The sequence below is a fragment of the Eupeodes corollae genome, chromosome 1 (assembly GCF_945859685.1).
Source record: "Eupeodes corollae chromosome 1, idEupCoro1.1, whole genome shotgun sequence".
Taxonomy (NCBI): Eukaryota; Metazoa; Arthropoda; class Insecta; order Diptera; family Syrphidae; genus Eupeodes; species Eupeodes corollae.
Genome location: NC_079147.1, coordinates 255,959,250 through 255,967,272, shown reverse-complemented (window position 1 = coordinate 255,967,272; position 8,023 = coordinate 255,959,250). Strand labels below are relative to the sequence as shown.

Genomic DNA, 8,023 nt, shown 5'->3' with positions numbered 1-8,023 from the left:
GCGCTGTCGTGTGATTTTTTCAAAATAGTGCTTGAAAGAATAGTGCAGAGCTCACACGTCAACACTAGAGGCACTATCTTTCAAAAGTCTCTCCAATTACTAGCATATGCTGATGACATTGACATAATCATAAGAACTCAGGGTGATGTCAATGGGGCTTTTGTCAGTATTAAAGCACAGGCGGTAAAAATGATTTCAATGGTTAATGAGGGCAAAACAAAGTACATGCTGTCGTCAAGAAAGGACATACACCACCGACGTCTTAGTCAAAACGTCCCCATCGACAGACAAAACTTTGAGGTAGTCAAGGACTTCGTCTACCTATAAACTCCGCTGTAAACGCAGAAAACAACACCAGCGCTGAGATCAAACGCAGAATTATTCTGCTGTTTCTTTGGACTAAGAAAGCAATTGAGTGGTAAAGTCCTCTCTCGAATTACCAAAGTGTTGCTACATAAGACCCTTATCATGCCCGTCCTGCTATACGAGATAGAAGTTCTTCGTGTGATCTACGGTCCCGTATGCATCGAAGGAGATTGGAGGAGAAGATGAAACGACGAGCTATACGGGTTGTACAGCGACGTAGACTTAGCCAGAAGGGTAAAAGTCCAACGTCTAAGATGCCTGGGTTACATAGAGCGCATGGAAAGTAACTTAAAATATAAACATTTGGATTCGTTTTCAACTGCTTGATTATAAAATTTTCTTTACTGCAATTTTACTTCTTTCACTAAAGACAAATATTGACAGGGAACACGCTTTTAAAACATGATTCCCACGAAGTATTAAGACAAACCCGTTAATCTTTTTAAAATGAATACAAAATTTGGTAAAAAAAAAAACGCTTTAAAGCTTTTTGATTTTTTAAGACATCAGAAAACATTAATTATTTCAAGTTAAAATATACAATGGGTTGTTGTTTAAAATAAATGAGAGGAAGAGAAATTGTGAGGGCTAAGTTAAAATAATATCCGGCATATACTAGAAATATAAGAAGATGTCCGAATGTAGCAATTTGGACTTTGAGTATTAATTTTATTCTTCTAAAAAGTTATTCCCTTATTCAATTTTCCAAAATTAATTTAACCTTTGTATGTTTTTGGCCAATTTGTGTATTTCTTTGTTCTATTCCCAGCTATCTGCCCAGACCATATTTGTTTCATATACAAACTTCCGCTCGTTCAAGCCACACACAAAGAGTCAACCTGTTATCGCATTTCTTTATTAAAATAGAGAATACAAAAATTCAACTATATATCCTCCAAAACAAGCGTCGCCGTCACGTCAGCCTGAGCCTTGTATTTATGGTCATTTGGTCAGACTTCATTACCAAATGCGTCTATTGCTTCACCGTCAAAATGTAACCAACTTTTCCAAAGGTAAGCTATGCTGTATTTGCATGTTGCGGACGCGACGAACAGATAAACTTTATATGTACGTACAGTACATGCGTCTTCACATTTCTGTTGTAATCCTCCTGACACACGCTAAAAAAAGCCCTGACAACAAAAGCCACACACCATCAGTGGGACCTTTAAATACCCAAACGAATGTGCTATCTCGAGCGTTTGTCACTCGAAATTGGTTTTCCTGATGGGAAAACTATCCACTGCAGCCATGCCACCGATGTTGATGACAACGCCGACGACGACGACCGACGACACCGCCACCGAGCATCCGCCACTGCTGATGCTGGACGCAAAGATACGTAAAGTTTAACTGAGGTACATATATGGCTGGCTATGCAATGTCTGAACGTGGTCCTGGTCCAGTGGCACAGTCGTGGTTGGTTAGTCGGCGCTGACTTTAAATGCTCCCATAACCTGCATTCAAAGGAGAAAGCCATTGGCATTGGGCATGGGCAGAGTGGGCAGTCGTCATCATCCATCGTCATCCGCAGCAGATGCGGTGCTGCTCGCGCGCCAAACGCCCTCTCTGATGATTTGAACGCAGCTCGAGAGCTAGAGACAAGGAAACAAAGGGCTATTGTATAATGTGACCGATAGCCCAAATGCACGCAGCATAGAAACTTATCAACGCAACTGTCGAATAGAGATTGCTTTTGTTTGGACGTTTGTTAGTTTTCTTTTTGTGTCCCGTTCAAAAAACTCCTTTCTGCCAAGGATAAAACAACACTGCAGACCATGGATTAGATGATGGGACTGTAGAGTAAAGCCGAGGAGAGATGCAGATGTCCAAAAGAAGCCACATAGGAGAAGTAGGGAATTCACAGAATGATATGCATTTTATACATCAATAAGGCATAGGGCCGAAGAAAGAGGAAGCAATTAGTTTGTGTCCTTTGGTATAGACATAGAGTACAGGAGTTATACGGAGGCTCTTTCACCATTCACCATCATCAGGATTAGAAATGCTGATGCTGACGACAGAGTCTGAAGCTGGCAAGATAGTTTTAAGTGGATTTTCCATTGTCTATTGTCTATTGCTTTTGCCTTGTGTTGCATTTGGTCATGGTTATAGTGGCCAACATCAACTAAGGACCATAATTTCTTTATTCCTTTATTTCTTTTTTAATGGGAAACTAAATCGGTCAATGTTTTATTTGTTTATGAAAAAAAGTATGACTACTCGCACAAAAGATTACAGACGTTTCTTTGTTCTTTTAAAATGTAGGTTTACAAAGTCTTTTTGGAAAAAATTTGGTCCTCAATTTTTTGACACAATCAAGGACTCAACGTTGTAGTTTTATTAACATAAATGGAACATTTAAAAAACTGAAATTTTTAAATTTAAACTTTTTAGAAGAGTTTTTCAATACGGCCGGGTAGATTTTGAAATGGAATAAAACAAGCTGGATGAGGTATTAACAAAGTAATATTTTTTATTCGAGAGGCGCATGTGGAATATGACATCATTCAAATGCCGGCCTCGGCTTCTTACGGATTAGAGTTGTTCAATTTTCAATGGCTCTTCCGCATAGATCCGGCTGAATGTGAGCGATGGCAATGTTATGTTCAACTTTAGGGCATCGATCGATTGTGGTTTATTTGCATAGACCTGCGACTTTACGAAACCCCACAGGAAAAAGTCTAGCTGGCTCAAATCACATGACCTTGGAGACCAATTCACATCTCCCCAGTGAGAGATAACCTTACCCACAAATCGTTCATGCAAAATGTCAATCGTGGCGTTTGCTGTGTGGTACGTAGCGCCGGCCGTCCTGCTGGAATCACATGTCTTCTAGGTCCATATGGTTCAATTGGGGCTATAGGAAAGTAGTTATCATAGTTATCTCGCGCTAGCTGTTGAAGGTAACCGCCTCACTAACGTCCTTTTCAAAAAAGGAAAATCCGAAAATCCACACCAAACGGTAACTTTTTGAGGATGCATTATCACATGCATTAAATGATAAACTTCGCGAGGATAGGTGTCGTTGTCGTTGTTTTGCTTGTTAACACAGCAATTCATCCAAAAATGCTCCTCGTCGCTAAAGATGATTTTTCACCCAAAACTGGGGTCCTCTTTCAAACAATTCGTATAGCCCAGTCAGCAAACAAACGGAGCGGCGTTTTCATGGTCAATTACTTTGAGCTCCTGGTTCAGTTGGATCTTGAACGGGTGTAGGGTCAAGTCACAACACAATATTTGCCAAGTTGAAGTCTGCGAAATTCCGAGTTCTTCCGGCGATACAATAGACTGCCGCGGGTGCTGCTTTACACTTTCACTGACCTCGGAGATGTTCCCCTCCGATTTTGCATTCCTTGAAATTACGGGTGTTGGCTGATTGTTTAACCGGTCATCTCAAATTTGCCCACCAATCGTTGAAAAGTCCACTGTGAAGATCAACCAGTTAACACGCCTACCGTAAAATGGGCCTAATGTGCTCATCGTTTGAGTTAACGAACACTTTTTTTGATAATAAAGTTTGCTGTTTCGATTCTCTCTCCGAACTCGGTAGTGAGTGCAAGTGCTTTCCTATTGTCATCCGCAAATAAACCTTACAATTACTCGTAAAAGAGTTCGTAGTAACTCTGGTGAAGGCGTCGACCGCCCTCCCAGTAAGCATATAAATATAACCAAAAGTGATAATTTTTCCGAAATGTCTAATAGACACAATTATTACCAACCGTTGCAAAGACTTACGGCCGATACAAACGAAATGGAAAGTGAAAATAATAATGAACGTTTGAACGTCATTAAAGAAAATGTTATTCCAATTGTGGTTTTAAAATCTACAAATCAAAAAGTGCGTGGCATTCTGAACGACTTAAACATTGAAAAATATTTAATCAAGAATATCTCAAGAATATAAAGGGTGATTTTTTTGAGGTTAGGATTTTCATGCATAAGTATTTGACAGAACACGCGGGATTTCAGACATGGTGTCAAAGAGAAAGATGCTCAGTATGCTTTGACATTTCATCATGAATAGACTTACTAACGAGCAACGCTTGCAAATCATTGAATTTTATTACCAAAATCAGTGTTCGGTTCGAAATGTGTTTCGCGCTTTTCGTCCGATTTATGGTCTACATAATCGACCAAGTGAGCAAACAATTAATGCGATTGTGACCAAGTTTCGCACTCAATTTACTTTATTGGACATTAAACCAACCACACGAATGCGTACAGTGCGTACAGAAGAGAATATTGCGTCTGTTTCTGAGAGTGTTGCTGAAGACCGTGAAATGTCGATTCGTCGCCGTTCGCAGCAATTGGGTTTGTGTTATTCGACCACATGGAAGATTTTACGCAAAGATCTTGGTGTAAAACCGTATAAAATACAGCTCGTGCAAGAACTGAAGCCGAACGATCTGCCACAACGTCGAATTTTCAGTGAATGGGCCCTAGAAAAGTTGGCAGAAAATCCGCTTTTTTATCGACAAATTTTGTTCAGCGATGAGGCTCATTTCTGGTTGAATGGCTACGTAAATAAGTAAAATTGCCGCATTTGGAGTGAAGAGCAACCAGAAGCCGTTCAAGAACTGACCATGCATCCCGAAAAATGCACTGTTTGGTGTGGTTTGTACGCTGGTGGAATCATTGGACCGTATTTTTTCAAAGATGCTGTTGGACGCAACGTTACGGTGAATGGCGATCGCTATCGTTCAATGCTAACAAACTTTTTGTTGCCAAAAATGGAAGAACTGAACTTGCTTGACATGTGGTTTCAACAAGATGGCGCTACATGCCACACAGCTCGCGATTCTATGGCCATTTTGAGGGAAAACTTCGGAGAACAATTCATTTCAAGGAATGGACCGGTAAGTTGGCCACCAAGATCATGCGATTTGACGCCTTTAGACTATTTTTTGTGGAGCTACGTTAAGTCTTAAGTCTACACAAATAAGCCAGCAACTATTCCAGCTTTGGAAGACAACATTTCCGAAGAAATTCGGGCTATTCCGGCCGAAATGCTCGAAAAAGTTACCCAAAATTAGACTTTCCGAATGGACCACCTAAGACGCAGCCGCGGTCAACATTTAAATGAAATTATCTTCAAAAAGTAAATGTCAATGGACCAATCTAACGTTTCAAATAAAGAATCGATGAGATTTTGCAAATTGTATGCGTTTTTTTTTTTAAAGTTCTCAAGCTCTTAAAAAATCACCGTTTATATTTGGATATACGAAAAAAAATTTTTTCACGTCGTTAAACCAATAACGTCAACAACATTCAAGCTCCAGCCTTGGCTAAAGCGCAGCACCAAGTCTCACATGATCGTTTTTCTCTTTCACATTTTCCTACGTTGCCTCAACCTTCTAAACATTGCTATGCTGATTAAGTACCAACAATTACAAAGTCATCGTCATCAAAAACTAGAATGAATCCACATGTTCCCCTTGAGAACAATCCACCTATTAACGCTAATGATAGCAATAAATTGTTCTCTTTCGAAGAGATTAACTCTCTATTAACTGAAGTCATGACTAAGCTAAGCTCATGCCTCACTAAATCCGGTCAATTCAACGTAATTACATCACCAGCTATTAAGTGTGTCTATTCAAAATAATATGTTAAATTCTTCTCTTAAAATTATTACTTGGAATGCAAGAAGCATTTTCAAGATAAAACTTGAATTCTTCAATTTCATTATAAATAAAAAAGTTGATATTGCCCTAGTCACAGAGACTTGGTTAAAAGTGAATAAATCATTTTCACATCCAGATTTCATTTGCTATCGTCTTGACAGGAGGCAGATGGTGGAGGTGCCGCTGTGATAGTAAGAAAAGAAATTGAACACACTGTTCATATTAACTTACATCTACGGTGTATTGAGATAATAGGAGTAGACATATGTTTACCGCCGAGAAAATTCGGGACTTTAAAAGTGACTTACGAAAAATTTTTAGACTTCGCAACAAAATTATTGTTGGAGGCGATTTAAATTGTCGTCATCAACAATGGAATTGTCTTAAACCTTTTTATTAAACGTTATTCGTTTTTCTAAAATTCTCGTTTGGCTCTACAGAAAACCATGACTCTTTTTTGGGCTATTCTACGTGTTCTTCTGATTTCCTTATTGCTTCTACATTATTTCCGAAACCGTTTTTCTTGGATATCATGTCATAAACGTTTAGCGCTTGGAATACCATTGAAGAAATGTCACTTGAGTTCGAAGGTAACAGCATAGTATTGTTTGTTTTTGCTAAATTACTAAAGCTGAAATATATTGCTCGGCCAATGTCAGCGAGGCAGTATTTTTTCCATCTTCTGTGACCACTCTTTTTGCTACCGTTTGCTCGGGCGCCTGCAATAGCAAGAATAGCTGCTGCTTCTCCACTTGCTTTGTTGATATTTTCTTGCCGCTCGGCCTCCGAAGCAAGAATTCTCGATTTTCTTTTTCCTTCTGCAATATTAATTTCAGTTTCCCGAATTCCCTCAGACTCTAATATTGCAGCTCTTTTTTTCCTCTCGGCTTCAACTTGCATTTGCATAGCTTCGTGAACTCGATCAGGTAGTTTAATATCACGAATTTCATATCGCAGACACGTAATGCCCCACGCTTCGCTAGCCTTATTAATGGAATCTACAATGCTGACATTTAGAGATTCCCTTTCTCTAAACACTTTGTCGAGGGACATCTTTCCTAATTCGGATCTCATTGTTGTTTGTGCTAGTTGCGTAACAGCAAATTCGGGATCTTCAACACCATAAGATGCTTTATAAGGATCAATTATTCTTAAATATAAAACTCCATCTATACTCAACGTGACATTGTCCAAGGAAATAGCGGATTGTTTTGGAACGTCGACTGCTATTTCCTTCAGGCTTTGAACATATTTGATTTTATCAACAAAAGGCAACAAGAAGTTCACTCCGGGATCCAGTATTTCATGAAAACGTCCCATTCGTTCGACAATCCATGCCTCTTGTTGTGGAACGAACATTATTATGGTATTTATGGGCAAATAGGACTTGGGCCGAACCGGTAACTGGATGAGGCCCTGACGATCCGTCAAATTCTTAATAACAAATTTGTTTGCATGTTTTCCGAGTTTGAACATTTTAAAGTGAAATGTTAAGTACCAAATAGCAAATAAATAGGACCTAATTTAATTCTTCACATAAAGGATTAATGTAATTTGGTGTGGATCGTGTCTTTGCGCCAAATCTACTATACGAAGTGAATGAAGTTTATCCTAGCTTTTCATTGCTATATCCACCTAACTATACTTATGTCCCCACATCTCGAGGCAAGAGTCCCTCTACCCTTGACTTTTTCGTCACTAACATACCCAACTACTGCACCAGGCCATTTACTTATAATAGGCTTGGTTCCGACCACCTTCCCGTAAATATTACTTTAGACAATGTACACCCTGTTCAGCAGAACACATTTATTTACAATTATTCTGCTGCTAACTGGAATCTATTTAAATCCTTTATTAATGCTAACTGTAGAATGAATGATTTCGCATCCAACGTTGACATCAGCTCGCATCAAGTCGATTCCCTATGTGACAATTTTGTATCTCTTGTTAACCGGGCTTCCGAAGTTGCAATCCCTAAGCTATCTTCAACAGCCCATAGACAAAAACAAAAACTTCCCGACAACATA

General features: G+C 39.2%; 1 pseudogene; it reads right to left on the bottom strand.

Annotated features, from left to right (window-relative positions):
* Window positions 1–6,420: 6,420 nt before the first annotated feature.
* Window positions 6,421–7,561, bottom strand: LOC129939127 (stomatin-like protein 2, mitochondrial; annotated as a pseudogene).
* Between the last annotated feature and the right edge of the window lie 462 nt (window positions 7,562–8,023).